The 20,171-nt window shown below is 40.7% G+C and overlaps 1 protein-coding gene across 2 annotated transcripts in view; it reads left to right on the top strand.

Moving 5' to 3' along the window:
• The window catches only part of mid2 (midline 2), a 244,722-nt gene that overhangs the window by 46,207 nt on the left and 178,344 nt on the right, over nt 1–20,171 (top strand). The window contains exon 2 of one of the 2 annotated variants that reach the window (XM_043704702.1): nt 401–466. The exons of the other annotated variant lie outside the window; for it this stretch is intronic. The gene's annotated coding sequence lies outside the window, so the exon portion shown is untranslated. The remainder of the gene's footprint in view (nt 1–400; nt 467–20,171) is intronic. 2 annotated transcript variants of the gene reach the window in all.

Genomic DNA, 20,171 nt, shown 5'->3' with positions numbered 1-20,171 from the left:
AATGTAGGGGAATGGGTCTGGGTGGGTTGCGCTTTGGCGGGTCGGTGTGGACTTGTTGGGCCGAAGGGCCTGTTTTCACACTAAGTAATCTAATCAATACTAAAGTTGTGATGTTTGTCTATTGCATTAATATTGCCATCCAGTTGTTTCATTTTGAGATCTTGACTGAAAACACTTGTTTATGTATTTCCAGCAGGCATTTAGTAAACCTAATTTCAGGAGAAATAAGGCATTAGCATTTTCTACACTTAAAAAGAAATCTATTTTTGTAAAATGTAATAGATTTAGTTTATTAGGACAGGCTGAATTAAGAACCAAGTAATCCCATCAAGTAACTTGCAGTGTCCTACCTATAGGTGTCAGCTCTGCTCAGCTAGTAGTTTTCTGGCTCTGATTTTAGGCTTGAGACCAATTGGAAACCACAATTCAAGCTGATCCTTCAGTACAATAATGTGTTAATTGGAAGGTCTGTATAAAGCTTTAAATTTCCCCTTCACTGTTTTGATCACACAGCACTGCCCCTTGATGTGAAGGGCAGTGCTTGTCACTGGCCACCCGGGTGTTTTCCTATCTTCCTGGTGGTGGAATTTGAATAAAGATTCGTGCACTTTGTGTCTTTCACTGTGTCTCACACCTGCACACACACACCATGGGTGCTGGGGAAAAAATAAGCACTACCACACTTAGGTGGTAGTGTAAGAGAAAAAAAAAGAAAAGAAAAAGAAAAATAAAGCTTTAAATTAAATTCCATCATACTGCTTAAGTAGGCATAAAAGTAATCTCAGTACAATTTAAAGAGCTAGGAATTTTCATTTTGTCCTAATCAATCTTTTTTCCATTAATCAATACAACCAATGCATGATAAATCAATGCACATCGCCTGGATATCCATTTTATTTGCAGTCTATGGGAATTATCTGAATGCAATTAATGTGTTTAGTAATCTATTGGGTGGGCAGCTCATTAAGATATGATTATAACACTGCAAGGTATTTTTGTCATTACAAAAGAAATGGACCACAACTAGTGTACAACCAAACACCTATAATTTTTTGTGTCTTTGCCTACCTCATGGTATTATTGTTCATCTTTCTTTTCCCCTGTACATTTTACTTCCCTCCCTCCCAACAAACCCCACCCCCAGAACATACTGGCATTCTGTTACTCTTACCCTAAATACAGCTATCCAAACAGTTGTCAAGTGTTGTGCAAATATTCTGCTGCAAAATGTTAGCATCACACACAAATATCCTTCACCAAATTGAGATGGCTTCTCAGCTTGTCCCACCAAGTATTTGCTTGTGTCATCTTTGGAGACATTGTGAAGTACACATAGTCATGCTGCACTGCTATACATTTTCTATTCTTCACTTAGGTCCACAAATATAAAGGAATATGAGTCAGTTTTCATCAAAATAGAACACCCAAATCACTTCTAGGAATGATTAATGATATTAAACCAAAGAAGATATCTCAAACTGACCTGAATTTGTAAGTCTACTTTATGCTATTTTATATAGGTCATATCATAAGTGAGTCATATAATAGTCATATTCCACATTAATTATAATAGCATGGAAAGTTGTCAACTGCCCTAACTTTTTTTTCATTTTGATAACTTGGTCGTTAAGTTTACATGTACACATGCCATTACTTAGCAGCTGCATTTCTGTGTAATAGAGATAATTTCAGGTCCAAAATGACATGACATCTCTCCCATTTCTAGTATGTCAGACATTCTAGTATGTTAGACAGCATTTTTGAGTAGGTGTTTACATGAACATCAGTTATGTGCACAAATTTGCAGAGTAGATAAATCATGACATCAGTTAGACTACAATGGGGCTTTATCATTAATGCTGTTAAAGGGATTGTTAACCACTTCCAGGTTGCATGTTTAATTTTGGTTGGTTTTGCTGTGTTCAGTAGAAGTGTTTGAAGATTTTGTACTGCTGTTTCTAAAGCTGTTGAGGTCTGAGGTGGTGTGGCATGTGCTGAATGTCTTGGTTCTCACTTTAATTGTTCAGCTCAGATCACTTCTCCAGTCATGGGTACTGTAGTTACATCCCACTTGGCATGTAGCATGCATGACAGGGAGAATGAGAAGAGTTAAAATCATAGAACAAGCTCTTTTGGGAGGAAAAAGGATGTGGTAATTAGGCTTTCAAAATGTCACCATATCCCCCAAGCATCTTTAAAAACAACTTGCCTATCTCTGCTTCAGTGAGCAACAGTGTTTGCAATGTCTCCTCACAGGAAGCTATTGCAGGCAGAACTGCAGCTTGGGTGCATGGTGAGGACCACATATCCAATGATGTAAAAGAGACTATTGTGACAAATATTATCGCATCAGCCTCCTTGCTGGAGCAGGTGACATTGCCGACACTTCACAGTTCAATGTCTCTGTTGTAAAGGGACGCTTTTGCACGAAGTGAGCTGAATAGTTCACTCTCTCTCTTGGGAGAAGCAGGTGGACAAAGCACATGATCTCACCAGGATTATAAGCTTTTTCCATGCATTGACTCTACAGACATCATTTTGCGGGTGTCACATGTAAATTCAGATCTACTGTGACCAGATATTTTGCACCCTGTATGTCCAACTGGTGTGTCTGTTTGTACTTTACTGCTCAGCATGCTGTACAATGCTCAAGAGACTGATAAGTTATCATACCTTCATTCTGATGCAATGTGATGACAAACTGAGAATAGCTGTTGAACGATGACAGCTATTCACCAACCACCTTGCTAATGACTCTGGCTCTCAAACTATGGAGACAGCATACATAGTGAGAGCAGTATCACTGAGCTGACCTTTAGGGTGCTAAAACAGCCCTTCTCCTGTCTGGATGAGTCTGCATGAGACCTCGATCTTGCTGGAGCCTATATCATGATTCACTGTCATCAACAAAGTCCTCCACAACCTAGCCATCATGAAGGTACGGTCCCTGCTACTGGATACCAAGCAAGCAGCTGAGGATGATGAGGCAGGGAACAGACAGCCACCAGTTTCTTTTCAATCAGGCTGTCTGTGCTCGTCCCATTAGACTGCAGCATCAGTGAATGCTACCCAAATTCCCCATTTACCGGCTTCCACACCCTAACTTCATTACTGACCGACAGTGTCCACTTAAACACCACAAAACAAAAAAGTTCCATACAAATTGGTCTGTAATTTTGAATAGTTTGCTTTCAAAAAAGGCAACAAATCACCCTTGTGCATCCCTTTTGTCCTTATCTTCAGTGGGGCTTTGCCTGTCCCTATGCAATGCATAGTGTTATCCCAGTGGCTACAGTATGACTCGTAGTAGCTTGCTGACTTTGTGTTGGGTGACTTAAAGGAAGATGTCAATGTTTTTTGCCTGGAGGACCCAGCTTTCAACTGTCATCAGAGGCAGCAGCATTCTGGATTGCTGGTCTGAGAGGCAACAGTGAGGACATTATCAAAGTGGCAGTACTGAGAAAATTAATGCTGTCATTCCTGAGAAATGTGAGCAGATTTACACTCCATGGAATCCTTTGTGTACTGCCCACAGGTCCTCTGAATGGCACCATCCTTGACTGTTGAAAGCTGTGCAGACATCTCCTTCTACACTGTAGTCACTCAGCAGGTACAGATTCTGCCTCTGAGCTACTTTCTAATGCACATACTGTGTCAGTGTCTGAGCTGGTAGCTGTGAATGTTGGTGAGTGACAGTAATTGTCATTGTTCCCTCTTTCCTTTTCATATTCTTTTGACACTGCCTGGTCAAGTCTTTACAATCATTTGGTATCTTTAAAGATGTTGAAGGTTAGGGTTGCTATGAGGGGAGAAGGAAGGAATACAAGGGGTAATCCTTATGCTACCAGCATCTTGGGAAACAGGGAATGTGGGATTAGAGGGTATAATGTGGAGGTGCCAGCATTGGACTGGGGTGGACAAAGTTAAAAATCACAACACGAGGTTATTGTCCAATAGGTTTGTTTGGAAGTACTAGCTTTCAGAGCACTGCTTCTTCAGGTAACTAGCAGGACAGGATCATAAGACAGAGAATTTATAGCAAAAGATCACAATGTCATGCAATTAAAATGATATATTGAACAAACCTAGATTGCTGTAGGTAGGATGTGAAAAGAATTAGATATGAGCACACCATCTTTGGTTTCACCACCACCGCTGACCACTGTTTTATTTATAGCTGTTAGCAGGATGGTGAGCATTCTCCTTCATGGGATTGAGGACATGCAGCAGAGTCTGTCCCACACTGGTCAGGTCTTGCTGCCTCAAATTATGTGCCCCTTTGCTCAAAAAGAGGGGGAATCATTTCAGTGGGAGTCTTTGGTGCACTGTGTTTGAGTGATGTGCTTGTCAGGGTTGAATAGTTGTGTCCGAGCTGGGAGATGTGGATGTGAATCTAACAGCAGTATTAAGTCTGAGAGTGAGGTGAACTTGGCCATATGAAGTATGTGTCATGGTTGATATTTGACCACCCCACCATCTATTTGGGATACTACCATAGCTTTGAGAACCAATGGCTTGTGGTTTTGAACTTAAATATTGCTGAAAAGAGAGATGTTGCTGAAATTGTTCATCAGGACGTACACAAGAATACTGTGGTCATTTGAACTTTGTCATCCATACTACAGGACAAAAAGGATACTGATTGGTAAACTAATTGACTCTAAGGAGACAAGGTATTGCCTTTGAGAAAGCAATAGACAATTATAGGCTCCAAGTTCCCCAGTAATTCAAATAAGCTGCAAGGATTGAACGTCCTCTTATTTTCAGAATAGGTCCCTAATTATGAAGGTATGTCACTTGCAAGTATAAAATGAGCCATTTTACAAGTTAAATTGACAGTTATTGTAGCAGCATCTGTGAGGATTTTTTGATCTGAGAAATGCTGTCGAATTACTGAATCAACTCTGACAGTGGCTATTGAGTTTTGCAAGCACGGGCTACTTATATAGTCTATATTCTATGAACAGTTAAAGGAAGATGCTATTTGATTTGATCAGTCAATCAGTAGGACATACAGCTTATAGCTCTCTGCCCCTACTTTCATACTGTCTGTCCAAAGGACTTTGACCTATTGTGGATCGGGGCTTCTTTTCACCTGCCCTTTTTTTCCCTGCACTAAAGCCTGCAGTGCCGTGTTAGATACCTGGAGCACTGTCTTTGTCCTGTTGCATCATCATTCAATGTTCCTTTTGCTTAAATTACTCCCAGTGTTGGCTTTTTGTCTTGCACTCTGTAGGAGGTACAAGCTGGCCTTGTGTGCTACAGATCCACATAGGGAATCCGAGTTACTTTGACAGGATGCATTTTGTACTCATAGAAACCTAGCAACAGACTATGGACAGTGATGGTAGAGCCTTCAACCTTTTTCATCACACAGCTCACCAGGATCTCTCCTGCTCCTGCAACACATGCCAAACCCGCTAAGGATTTTCAGGTTGATTTTTATATGTGCCTAATTGCATTATGAATGCTGCTTCCATGACCACAAGCCTTGTGATGGGAGTCAAACTCGAAGCTACTCACTGTATCGTACAACAAAACCTCTTTGTTAGCAATTGTAGTCTACTTTGTGGTGCAAGCCTGCCAATACCTTTGGTCTCTGCTCAAGTGTGCATATTGAATGCAGTCTGCACTCGACATCATACCTGCCTACTCCTAACTGAGTTTCAGGGCTAAACACTTTTGTACGTCCCATCCCTTGAGTTCTTTACAGTGTCTAATTTCTGAAAATGGGACCTGAGTTGCTTAAACTGTATTTCTCAAAACAACACTCTTAACTACTTTATCTAGTCACTTTATGCGAACAGTAGTTTGTTTACTTCAGAGCAATTAAAGATTTCTGTTTGCTGTTTTACTTCATTTGTCAAAATGCCAAGAAAAAATGTAAATATCATTGGGAAGGCAACATTCCCGGTTGAGAAAGTAGGACATTTTCTCTGGGGGTTAATGTACTGGTCTGTGTCTCCTTTAATTGAGTTTATGGGAGCGAAGAGACTAACTCCAGTAAACCATTCAAGCTTGTTTAGTGGTTTCAGTTAACACAAGCAACATTCCTTTGAAGCTTTGCTGAGGAAATCAGGATACTTGAACTTTTGAGTGACAGAGTATCTCATTTTTCTAGAGAACTATGGTGAGAGACCGTGAGAACATTCCATTGCCCATCTGAGGTGCAGACATATTGAAACTGCGTCAAGGGCAATGTTTATATGACCTAGTTAAACAATCGGAACACTAGGGAAGATAACATACAAGCATATTACTCCTGGGATAGGAAACATTTCAATTGGCACACGGCCTACAAAATAGCAATCATTATTCACAGGTTGTATGTTAAAATGAGTGCCAAAGTTATTTTGATATTTTGTTTCCTGCTACTCTTCTTTGCATATTGATATCAGACTTGAACTAAAGGATCTAGCTGGTCTAAAAATAAATTCGAGTAATCTCGAATCCTTTCATTTGTGCAACTTCATGTTACCCCTCCTGATTGTGAATTCTATCTCGGGCATGCCTTAGAATGACTTTTTTTTTGTAAGACATGAAAAATCAAGCAGTAACTACGTAAAGGAAGAACAAAGTGCCACTAACTGATCCATCTGTTGTTTCAGCTCCTAGTATTCAGTTGTATATTAAACATTCATAATTCTGAAAAACTTTTTTTATGGAGCTTTTTGTCTTGCACTCAACAGGGCATTTCATAAGAATACAAATTCACAAAGAAAATCAGCACTTGTACTGCATGAAAGGAGAATACTTATTGGTTAACAAGTGAACTCTGATCAGCAGAGACATTGCTATGGAGAATGCTCCCATTATGGTATAATTAATAGTTCACAGCAAGGCTTTGTTTAATCCAGTCGGGTTGACTCTTGTCAGGTCATTGCCCTAAGAAATGAACAGACGCTGCTGTTAGCCTATTTCTCCTTCAAAACAAAATGAATGTGTTCAAAGTTAGTAGTGAAGAATTTGAGATGAGAGTATTGAAGTATGAGATGAGAAGTTTTTGGGCTGTGCATTTAGTAACTGATTGAGGAGAGCTGATTTTACATGGTGTAAAACACGAAGTTGAAGGCACCCCTCACAAGAGAACTGTATGAAAGACTTATTATGGAAGCTTCACTTAAGATAGTGAAGAATGTGGTGGAACATGTAGGCAAGGGAATAAGATGAGTTTGTGGTTTTCTTGGACATAAATGATGATTTGAGATTCCAATGCGATGAGTCCATCTTTGCTGTTCATTCACAACTCCGGGAGCCATTTTGCCAAGATCACATAGACCTCAAGCTGATAGGGTCTTTTTTTAGATTTTGTTTCTGGCGTTTGGGCTTCCTGAGTTTTTCCTTTTTAATCCTCTTCTCAGGAAAATTTTCCCAATACTGAATGTTAAACAGAAGCCCATTAAACTGGCAATCCTCCAGTATTTTGAGTAGGTGGATTGGTGCATAATAAACTACAGGTAATCACAGCATTTTGCCCGAACACAGTTGGAACCATTGAATGCTGGGGGTAAGCTCTGCTGGTTGAAGTTATACATGGCGCATGATAGTTGTGGTTGTTGGTCAGTCATCTCCACTCCAGGACACTGCTCTGCTGGAGTTCCTCGGGGTAGTTTCCTCGGCTCAACCATCTTCAGCTGATTCATTAGTGACCTTCCCTTTATCGTAAGGTCAGAAGTGGGGATGTTCGCTGATTGCAGAATGTTTAACACCACTCTCGACTCCTCGAAACCAAAACAATACGTTTTCAAATGCAACAAGATCTGGACAGTGTCCAGGTTTGGGCTGATAACTGACAAGTAACGTTTGTGCCATACAAATGCCAGGCAATGATCATCTCCAATAAGAGACCATCTAACCATTGTCCCTTAAAATTCAGAAGTGTTACCTTTGCAGAAGTCACCACTATCAACATCTTGATAGATCAGAAACTCGACTCAACTCACCATATAAATACAGTGGCTCAAGCAAGTCAAGTGGCTTGGAATATTGCAGGGAGTAACTCTTACCACTAGACTCCCAGAACCTGTTCACCATCTACAATGCACAATTCAGCAATGTGTTGGAATACTCCCCACTTGCTGGATGTGTGCAGCTCCAACAACACTTTAGCTAGACTCCGTCCATGGTAAAGAAGCCCACTTGATTGGTATTACATTCATAAGCATCAACTCCCTTCACGATCAATGCTCAGTAGCAGCAGTGTACTGTATACAAGGTGCAGTGCAGAAATTCACCCAAAGATCCTTAGACAATATCTTTCAAACCCATGACCCACTTCCATCTCGAAAGACAAGGACAGCAGATACATGGGAATGCCACCACCTGCAAGTTCCCCTCCAAATCACTTCCTGTCCTGGCTTGGAAAATTATCACAGTTCCTTGACTCTCACTGGTCAAAATCTTGGAATTCCTAATGGGGCTGTTAGGGAAAGCAATAAATGCTGACCAGCCAGTGATGCCCACATCTCAAGAATGAATAATGAAAAACTCTAGCTTAATTAAAGTTAATTATTGAAGATTAAGTAAGTAACCACAAACAACAATTCTTGGAACAGTCTAACCTAAGCTTTACACCAAGACTGTTGTACTATTTTTATGTAAATCTGATAAATATCAATATTTAATGACAGCTTCAGATTTCTCTCAAACTTGATACTTGCTGATACAATCAGAAACATTAAATTCTGTTTAACACCAGGAGGCTCCTTAGTTATCAAACACAGCCAGATATAAATTAGTTATAGCCATGGGCAAACACAAAGCATGCTTCCTGCTAAACAGAACATTCTCACATCTGAGTCAGGGCATTGTGAATGTAAAGGTTATATGAGGAATTGAGAGTATAACCTGGTACGCATTACCTTGCCCCTCTTAAAAGATATTAAGACAAGGATTCCACTTCCAAGTGGGTTAGGTACATGCTTCATAAACTCTCAGATGCCATTTTAAAAAAAAAACAATTTTGGTCCATTACAATTGAGCAATTAGTTGTAAAGTATTCTAGCATTTACCCTTTTTGAGTATAGTGAAAGTTCTACCATCAAATCCTACAAACCCAACTTTGGTTTTCAAAGCATGGTGAAATGTGAAGCTCCCCCACTAGATTATCCCATCAATGTATATTCATTTTGGTATCTGTAACAGTCATACCAGCACATACTCAGAAACATACATTTCCAAGATTCATTGTATTATTTCTGTTACTTCCAGTAGGATGCCACCCACCAAATGCATCTTTCTTCCCCTCCATTGTCAGCATTTCACTGCAGCGAGTCTTTCTGTGACACTCTCTTTCATTCTTCCATCACTGACTCTTCCTCACTTCCCTGTGGCATCTTCCCCTGTAATTGTAGAAGGTATATTCACCTCATCATCTAAGGCCCCAAATACAGATGCAGCAATATTTCATTTGTACTACTTTCAATCTAGTGTGTGTTCACTGCTAATAATGCAGTCTCCTTTATGTTGGTGAGACCAAATACAGACTGGATGGCTGGTTTGTGGAACACCTCCCCTCTGTAGGAATTACCCTGACCTTCAGCTGTTGCCATTTCAATAAATCACCTTGCTTCCATGCTAACATCTCCATCCTTGGCCTGTTACAATTCCAATGAGGCTCAACATAAGCTGGAAGACACCACCTCATTTTCAGTTAGGCATTTATAGACGTCAGAATTCAATATTGATTTCCACAACTTCAGGTTATGATCGCAGCAGTTTGTTTTTCTTGTGTTCCTCCCCCTTCTCCTGTCTGTCGTCTTTGTCTTGTTAGCTTTGCTGTCAGAGTGGACACATTTTCTCCTTTTCACACATAACAACATTACACCGGCTTTGCAACACTTTCTTCTTTGCCATCATTATCTTTGCATTTTGTTTTTTGCCATTACATCCTTACAATCTGAAATTTGTCTTCCATCTTCTCTGTGAACTACATAAAAACCACATTTTCCAGCAACTTTCAGTTCTGAAGTGGACTCTGTGTCAAATCTGTTTCTCTCCCTATAAATGCTGCTAGACCTGCTGAGTTTCTCTAGTACTTCCTGTTTTTATTTTCAATTCCATGGACTTATGACCTGTGTGGTCATTTGCACCATTTCTTCATTGATTTAGGAGTAGTTCTGTTTTGTGGATTCACTCCCATTTGGATTTAATTGTATTTAGGTTGATAGTTGAAACTGATCTGTGACATCATTTGATTCCTGTATTAAAATAAACGAAAGAACTGTGGATACTGGAAATCCAACAAATAGAAATGCTGGGAAAAGCTCAGTCAGTCTGGCAGCATTTATGGCAAGAAAGCAGAGTTCACATTTCAGGTCCAGGTGTTCCATCTTCAGAACTGATTAGAGCTGGGAAAAGTTTGGTGTGTGTATATATACTAAATAAGCAGGGAGAGAAAGGAGCAAATGATAGGGGGAAATAAATCCCAGAGAGAGAACAACAGTTGGATAGAGAAAGGAATGGGTAAAAGTCAGCCTGGGGAATGAATTGGTGCTAATAGGGACCATCCAGTGATTGACAATGGGTTGCTCATGATAGTCCACATAATAAGGCCTGGTGTGTGGGGGTTGGGGTAAGAATATGGGAGAAGGTGCTCAGGCCCTAAAAGTATTGAACTCTTACTTCCAGCAGAAAATGAGGTGCTATTCTTCCAGCTTGTGATGAACTTTGCTGGAGCATTGTAGCAAGCCTGAGACAGATGTTGGCCAGAAATATCGGTGTGTTGAAATGGCAGGCAACTGGAAACTTGGGGTCATTTGAGAATAGATTTGAGTGAAATACAAGTAAATCATTGCTTCGCCTGGATGGTGTCAGGGGCCGTGGATGGTGAGGAAGAAAATGGGCAGGTTAACACCTTCTCTGATTGTATGGGAAGGTAATTTGATGGGATGAAGTTTGAAGTTTTCTCCATCACTCTCCATATCTTCATATTACAACATGCATGTAAAAGTACATATGTTGTCTAGCAAGCAAATTGCTTAAGGGCCTGGATCCAGTTAGCTGGATGGTCAGTATGCATCAGATTTGATACTAACAGAAGGATATTTAATCCCTATTCTATTGGGACTTGCCTCTTTGCCCAGCTATAGTGGATGTCATGGTGTTCTGGGTTGGACATGCCTTCAAGCAGAGAACAGAAGAATCTATTCTACCTCAGGGAGGCAGTGCCCTCATTTGATCAAAGTGGGTTTCCTAAGTTTAGAACTGGAAAATCAAATGAAGAACTGTGTAGTATTCATTTACAATGGAGATACTTATTAAGTGTTCCAGATACTTTATTGTAAATGTTATTTTTGCATTAGTAAAGAACTGAGGATAATAAATGCTATAGAGCAGAATGGAGGGGTGCAAAGCAAGAGAAATGATTAGTTCATTTACTTTCACAGTTTCCTCCAGTTGATTAAACAGTGAAAGGCTGTGTGGGGCTTTGTGGTGTTTTTTTAAACATTTCTTACACCACAATATCACTGTCTCCAGTTCAACCACATCACGAGGTAAGTAGGGATGCTTAACATTATTTATTTTGATCCCAGCTCTTTTGTTTGGAAAGAAGCCACATCCTACCATTATCAGTATCAGATGTGTTTTTAAATGATTCCAGTCCAGAAGTCCAATTTACAGGTTAACCATTGGTGGTCGGTTTTGAGTTTTGTGTGTTAGTGTAAAGTGAATGACAACAAATCGCCCATTTTATATCATCGCCAGCTTTCTCTTCAGTTGTGGCAAAAAGGCAGAACGGGCAGCTGATTGCGTCCCTTGTCGGCTGGACTTTCACTCAGTACATTTTCAGGACCAGGTGACATTCTCATACTTGGTCAAAGCTATGCACCCAGATAGCAATTCCATATCAGCTAACATGGCAGCTGACCCAGCCAAAAAAAAGGTGGCATCAGTTCATGTTCTGCTTGCGAATCCTGAAGGACTGTTCCTGATTCACAGTACAAAAATATTGATTGTTTACCTTTCCAGATCCATACTTCAAACTTCTGTTGAGTGGACTACTAAAATGGAAGCACAGTGACTTTCCTCAGGGTAGACCAGTTGGGGTATAATATTCACCTGATTTACATGGATTAATGAAGCCTCCACATACAGACAAGCACCTTAACTGCTTGATGAAACATGAAAGGACATCTGATAGCAGAACATTACAAGGTTCCCAAGTTTCTTACTGTTTCACAGTGAAGAGAGGTGGCCTAACTCACCTCTTTATTTTATTTGTGTTACTGATTGCAAGGAACACACATACACATGGTGCACATGCTTGCATAGTAACTCCCTCCCTTAAAGACAAACAGGTCTGTTTGTGAATAGTGAATAATATAAAAATTATGGCCTTGTGTTTGATGGAACAGAGTTGTTATTTAGGTAGATGAGCAGTTCTACCACTTGCCACTTCCAGAACAATTCACCACTCACTGGATATCTGCCAAAAGACCAGTGTCACTGGCACTTGTGCCATATGTTATGCCATATGTTAAATATGGGCTTTAACATATTCTGGAGACGTTGGAGAAAGGAAAATGGTGCCACGATTCTCTGACAAGATTTGAAGCACCTGGTAGACAGGGTGGTGCCATTAGGAGGAATTCCACACAAATCCCACAGAAGTCTTGATCTGACATTTTAATTGTGGCTAGGCCTTCAACTTGCTTGTTGCCCACTTATCCTTGGAAGCTCAAGCCGAAGAGGTTCTGCTTCCATCTGGCAAGGAGACCTTCAATATGCCTGGGCTATCCTGATACAAAAGCTCCCAGATCCTCCTGACCAAACTTCCAAGCCTCCACTGGGAAACAGTGAAAGGGGGAAAAAGACTGGCTTTGGGAGCACAGGTGACGACAGTGCACTGTATATTAAGTGTCATGTTTGTTTAAACTTACTGGTTCTACAATCCATTTATTTACTTGAATCTCTACCTAACTCTAAACAGTGGCAGAATGATGCCCCTACAGGATGCACCATAGATCAATGTCGGTATTGACAGCATGCTGCAGCAAGATGAACAAGATCTATACATCAGGCCATGGGTTCTGCTGACACATTGCCTCTTGCAGTCAAACATCCGTATTCATTTGTTGGCTCCATATGCAAAAATGATGTTGAATGAAGTGATCAGTGGGATGGGAAGGTTCTCGCATTTGTGGGTATTTGGACCCTCCCCCTCGGTGAGACAATTACTGTGCCCAGGCTGGGGTTTGGTTGCAGCCATTTTCTTTCCCATTACATAATTGTGATTGGAAAGCAACAGAAAATGCTCCTCAGGCAGATGCTTCAAGCCTCTGCTTTGTCAATAACACCCCAACACTCAGATCCTCTTCTAGGTGGCTGTTCCCATGACCCCTGTGTGCTTTATCTCCCCAGGTCTACACCCAAACAGTCTACATGTCCTAACCCCTGCCCAACTGTCCCTTCTAGGCCCCTAGAGATGATATGACCATGCCAGGTGTGGTCATTGATAGGTTACTTGGACCTTGGTGAATAAAGTTTTTTTTTAAGTTATCCACCAGATCAGCTGACTATATATTTCCCAGAAAAGGCCTTTAGTTGTGCTAAATGCATTTCCTAGGTATCCCTGTATGCTAGGAGACAACCTAGGTACACAACTGAAATAGATAATCATGTCACTTTCTAGTTCCTTAGCCTTTGAAAGGTGGCTGATGTATTCCACAGTTTGTAAGAACGTACTAGAACATTTAGAAAGATGTAACATGATTAAGCAGAGTCAGAGTGGGCTTTGTGAAAAGAAAATCATGGCTGACATTTACTAGAATTCTTTGAGGAGACTATGAGCAGGATAGGTAAAGGAAAAGTGGTGGATGCAGTATAGCTGAATTTCTGAAGGCATTAGAGAAGTTACCACACGTTAGCTTACTTAAGCAAGGATGGCACCGCCTAGATTGTCTCTACAAAAATCTTAATGTAGTAAGTAGCTGTGTTCAGTCTGCTTGCTTTCTGCATCCAGGTGAGCAAAAATGAATTCAAGTTTGCTAGTATCACTGTCCTGGGTAGCAGGATATTCAACATGGACTTCACCAACATCTCTTTCCAATTCATCCCTGTTACTACCCTAATCCTTTGTTGGTGGCAATGGTACTGAAAGCTTCAGCTTATTGCTGCCTTGGCTATGATACTGCTTTCTTACATTGATATAATGCAGCCTTTGTTTTATTCACCAGATCTGGGGTCTCATTTCAAGTAATTCACTTCTCTAACCTCCTTTGCTAATTTCTATAGTACACTACATTGGGGCTTTTTAAGGCTTCTGCTAGTGTTGATCACAGCACTGACGTGTAAGGCTGAATCTTGCGTTAAGTTTTTTTTTTAAAGAGTATTTGTTGCATCAAGACCTGATAAGTTCTCTCACTGTATCTTACCAAACTCATCACATTAACTGCCTACACTGCATCTAATTTGCAATTTTGCCTCATAACAATATACCATTTCTAGAGTAACTCTGCACTCAGTGGATATCCACTGAAAGACAAACATCCCACGTTCCCACCTGCCACAACACAGACACCACTAAAGATGCATACACTCTGTGCAGTCTACTCATTCATTCATTTTCTCTGCAAAATCGAGTACAGATTCCCTGTGTCTGCCACATTCTGGGTGAATGTCAGTAACCATGCAGGGCAGTTCCAAACTGACCGTGCTTGTTCAGTACATTGTTGAGTGCCAAAGATTACATGAGTGCAAAGAATGCCAGTCTTTTGGTGGATATCTGAGTGGAACTGTCCTAGGAACACAATGTGGTAAGATAGAGCAGAAATTTAATTGAGGGATGTCATTGAGGTGTGAAAGGTAATTAATGAGATGACTTTTGATAAGATACAATGAGAAAACTCACTGGACTTCATAATGGTCAATCCTTCCAAAAAAACTCAACAAAATCCGGACTTGGTCAAAAATAAGATTCAGGCTACAGGCTTATTAGTCCCACTTTATTTCAAGCACTACTCTTTTCCACCTGAGAGCTCGCTCTCGCGCTCCATTTACTGCAAATTGTTTCATGTGAAAAGGTACCTTTGATAAAGAGGGTTTCTTAATTTCTTGGGGGTCTCTCAATGACAATTGCTCTCTCTCTCCAATTTTCAAAATGCCCACACTTTTATATCCCCAATATCGGATTGTCTCATTGGTTCAATGTTGGTAAAACAATAAATTCGAACTCAATTGGGTTTTGGTATCCTGAGGCATAATTTAAACTGGTTAAATTCAAATTGTCAAAACAGCAACCAACTCAGGTATTCATTTCACAGCCATATGTTACATATTTTCAAATTTCCAGTACACTGAGACTGCCATCTTGTCATATACACATGCTTGTAAGCTCTCAGTTCAGAACAGCATTCACTTTCTTAAAGGTACAGTACATGCCTTCATCTTCACAACACATTGTTGGAAGTAGTTTCTCCTAATTCTGCACTGGCATTGAATGCAGACATTTCTATTTTTTAGCAGTGCAAACCCACGAAGGGTTTCAAAGTGACAATGTACCCACTCCAATTTTTTTGTTCGTTTGTGTTCAAACCATATACATGAGCCCCCAGTTTGTTCCAGCCATTCCCTAGGTATGATTCTTTCACTTGTTACAGTCCCAGTAGACCCCAAGCCATTGAGCTCCTGGGTGAGGAAGCATGAACTGTCTCCCCTCCTTTGTTCACTACAAGATTATTTTTTAACCATCCCTTCCCCTAGATACCTTTCTCCAAAACCCAAATGAATTTGTCACAAAAAAAACCACTTTAACCAGGTTTTCTTAAGTAAGCAAAACTGCGTTTGGTTACTAGATGCAAGAAATAATAATGCAACACACATGCAAAGTAATTAGGAATAAGCAGCAAGCCCAAAAAAGACGATAAATATTTTAAGAAACACAGATCAGTTTGAGTTGCGAAGTGTAGATACTGGATATTGAGGTTGTTACATTGGATGGTACTGGTCGTGTTGATATTGGCAGTTGAGTACTTTGAGATCCTGGTCCATTGCCATGACAGACAAGAAATCCATTGCTGCAACATTAAATCACTAGGAGATGATTTCTTTCGGGCAGAGGCAGTTGAAATCTGTCCTGTCAATGCCACATTGGTCTGTGACCCAAATTTAAACTTTCCTACATTCCTTCCTACACAAAAGGACATTACAACTGAGACATTTTTAAGAGTTGTGCTTTGAACAGTCTTCAGGAAAACAGCTGTAGGCTGCAAGCATTGAAGATAAAGTCCAATGGGTCAGGATATGGAATGGGACATCTCAAAGTCTGTATGAAACAAATGCAGTGAAGGTTAATTAGTACATTAGCCAGGATATCCCTCTTTTATTTTGAGAACACCAGGAAATGTTTTCCTTACTCCCCCTAGACACCCGCCAGTAATGCACTGAAATGTGAGCTTAATTTTAGGCTCAAATTCTGAAGATACTCAATGTTCTATCTCTGAGTTGAGAATGCTTAAACAGAGCTGAACTGGTACTGTGCTAATGAAGAAGATCTACTCACATGGTGTATGAGATTCAGTCACGATTGTATCTCAGCAAACATTGTGCTTTGAGTCACATTTAAAATGTTCATGTACAAACAGAAAATACAGCAACTGAGACTATTAATTTATCTTGAAAATTCAGTCTAAAGTGCTGCAGGTGGAAGGATAGGAGCACTGTTTTGATCAAGCCAAGTGATTGCTCTCTTTGATTTGATTTATGGTTGTATCTCAGTATGTGACAATGAAAAATATTGTTTTGCGTGCAAAACAAACAAATCATGCTTCACATAAGAACATTAGGATAATAGAACAGAATGCAGAATATAATGATTTGGAGATGCCAGTTTTGGACTTAGGTGTACAAAATTAAAAATCACACAACACCAGGTTATAGTCAAACAGGTTTATTTGGAAGCACTAGCTTTCAGAGTGCTGCTTTTTCATGTGGTTCATCAGGCAGAATATAATGTTACAGCTATAGAGAAGGTGCAGAGAAAGATCCTCTCTGATGAGAGGTCCATTCTGATACAGCAGAGAAGAAGTGGTTCTTAAATCTGTGTACATTTTCAAACTTTTGTATCTTCCACCTCTTGGAAGAGGGTGGAAGTCAGTACAACTGGGATGGGAGGCGGTTTTGATTAAGTTATCTTTATTCAAAAGGCAGCAGGAAGTGTAGATGAGTCGATTGAAGGAAGGCTGGATTTTGTGATTGACTGGGCTGCATTCACAACTCTATAGTTTCTTGCGGTCTTTGGCAGAGCAGTTGCCATACCAAGCTGTAATGCTTCCAGGTAGATGCACTATAGGAAACATCCTATAAAAATTGGTGAAAAGCATATGGACATGCTGAATTCCTTTAGCCTTCTGAGGTGGCTGTGCATTTTCTTGACTGTAGATTTGCCATGGATGGACCACAACAACTTGGTGATATTTTCCCCTCGGAACTTGAAGGTCTCGATCACCTCCAGCACAACTGATACAGACAGGGGAGTGAAGTCTATGACCTGCTTTTTGTTTTGCTGACATTGAGGGAGAGATTTTCATTTTTACACCATGTCACTAAGCTGTCGATCTCCTTCCTGTATTCTGTATCATTACTGTTTAAGATCTGACCAATACAACACTATCAGCAAACTTCCAAATGGAGTTGGAGCTGAATTTGGCCCCACAGTCATGAGTGTAAAATGAGTATCTTATGTCATCAATTTGCTGTACATCTCCCATCTGGGACACAGATGGGAATCAAACACTGGTCAACTAGGGGAATGTGGCACAGCAGTCATTTATAAATAATAATTCAATGTGAAATACTCAGCCATTTCCATAAATATTAAAATTCAAATAAGTCAATGTCTGAAAATCAATGGAAAATTTGATGGAACATAAATTAACTGTACCAATCATTTTGGTTTTTAGTTAAACCGGACTAGTAGTAATGCAAGGAAACTTGGTTGCATGGCTTCTGCAGTAAATTAAGTTTCTTGGTGTAAAACGTTTCTATTGCTATGGTATAACTTGTGGAAACTGGTGATCAATTGAACTGTTTAACCCATGTAAACATCTTGCTAAGTAAGAATCTTCAGTTGGAGCATCAGGAGGACTTGCTTTAAGGAACTCCCTTTTGATAAATGTTATCTGTACATTTGGTTGTGATTAACAAGTGTGTTCTGTTGTTGAGATTTCTTCCACTTGCTGTCCATGTATATTCACCAGCCAAGGTAATGAGTGGATGTTGACTTCCAGTGCAGTGAAGGAAGTCTTAAACTGTTCATTTGTTTAGCTTAAATACCTTGGACTCAGACTCAGAAAGCTTACAGGGCAAATAACATTAAGTCCTTTCTGCCATTTGAAGCACTGTATGTTCCCCTGGTTTATTTCTTCATGAGTCTTTAATATAGTTGTCTTCCAATTCTTTGGCTCTGAAGCATGATTGATTTAAGGGATCATCCAGTTTATCATGTTAATTGCATTGATAATGTCGCATTTTGGTCTGGGGAATGGTAATGTTTATAGATCACTCTGTCACATTACCCTTTGTTGACCTGTGCTGTGGCTCCCATCTGTAAAATGTACAGGAAACTGGTAACATGTTTGAGGTACGTTTATTTTGCTTGGCCAGGGCCGTGCTGCTATTCAACCACCTGTAGTATAGCCCATCAAACCAGGTCCTTGCATACTAATCTCAATATTATGAGCAGTGCTACCTCTAGTTGCATAGACCTAAACCAAACTTTAAGTTATGAATATAGTGCTCTATGAATGTCTCAGCCTATTGTTTTACATTATTATCATGTTTTCACTTTTCTCAATTCCTGGAAACATTTTGTAGCTATTCTGCTCACTTAACCAAATGAGAGGCTAGGTAAAAACAATGACTGCAGATGCTGGAAACCAGAGTCTAGATTAAAGTGGTCCTGAAAAAGCACAGCAGGTCAGGCAGCATCCGAGGAGCAGGAAAATCAATGTTTCGGGCAAAAGCCCTTAATCAGAAATAGAGGCAGGGTGCCTGCAGGGTGGAGAGATAAATGAGAGCAGGGTGAGGGTGGGGAGAAAGTAGCATAGAGTACAATAGGTGAATGGGGGTGGGGATGAAGGTGATAAATCGGAGAGGAGGGTGGAGTGGATAGGTGGAAAGGAAGATAGGTGGGTAGGACAGGTCATGGGGACAGTGCTGACCTGGAAGGTTGGAACTGGGGTGAGGTGGGGGAAGGGGAAATGAGGAAAATTGTGAAGTCCACATTGGTGCCCTGGGGTTGAAGTGTTCTGAGGCGGAAGATAAGGGGTTCTTCCTCCAGGTGGTGAGGGAGCGGTGGTGGAGGAGGCCCAGTACCTGTATGTCCTCGGCTCAGTGGGAGGGGGAATTGAAATGTTGGGCCAAGGGGTGGTGGGGTTGATTGGTGCGGGTGTCCCGGAGATGTTCCCTAAAGCACTCTGCGAGGAGGCGTCCAGTCTACCCAATGTAGAGGAAACCACGACGAGAGCAATGGATACAATAAATGACATTGGTGGATGTGCAGGTAAAACTTTGGTGGATGTCGAAGGCTCTTTGGGGCCTTGGATGGGGGTGAGGGAGGAGGTGTGGGTGCAGGTTTTGTAGTTCCTGCGGTGGCAGGAGAAGGTACCAGGATGGGAGGATGGGTTGTTGGGGGCGAGGACCTGACCAGGTGGTCACGGAGGGAACGGTCTTTACGGAAAGGAGCCAGCCAGCCAGCCAATAACCATGGACTATCCAATTTTGGACTTTCCTTGAATTTGAGACCAATCTTAGTTGGTACTTTTTCTATTTCAGAACATCGAGAAAACTGATGGTTCGACAAATTCCCCAAATGTGATCATTAAACTCAACACTAACCCATAGCAGCTTAATGGGTCTGTATGTTTCGGTTACACACTGAACAGTGGATTAACTGAACAATTGGAGAACTGAAACGTTTCTTCTGAGGGGAAATGGTAGAGGAGTCTCCACAACCAAACCTTCCTGATATAGAAAACAATTTACTGTGACAAAGTAGTGATGAAGGATTTTTGCTCCAGGTTTAAGGTTAATAAGATAGATGCCAGCTGTGTAACGAGTCCCAACAGATGCCCAAAGTATGTTTACAGTCAACAAAAGAATAGCTTTCTGCTGTGCTGCTGAAAAGGTTCTTAGAGTAGTTCCAGAACAAGTTGTAGCCTAGCAGACTTCAA

The sequence above is a fragment of the Chiloscyllium plagiosum genome, chromosome 15 (assembly GCF_004010195.1).
Source record: "Chiloscyllium plagiosum isolate BGI_BamShark_2017 chromosome 15, ASM401019v2, whole genome shotgun sequence".
Classification (NCBI taxonomy): domain Eukaryota; kingdom Metazoa; phylum Chordata; class Chondrichthyes; order Orectolobiformes; family Hemiscylliidae; genus Chiloscyllium; species Chiloscyllium plagiosum.
The sequence above is the reverse complement of the archived record's forward strand: the minus strand, read 5'-3'. Positions and strand labels throughout refer to the sequence as shown.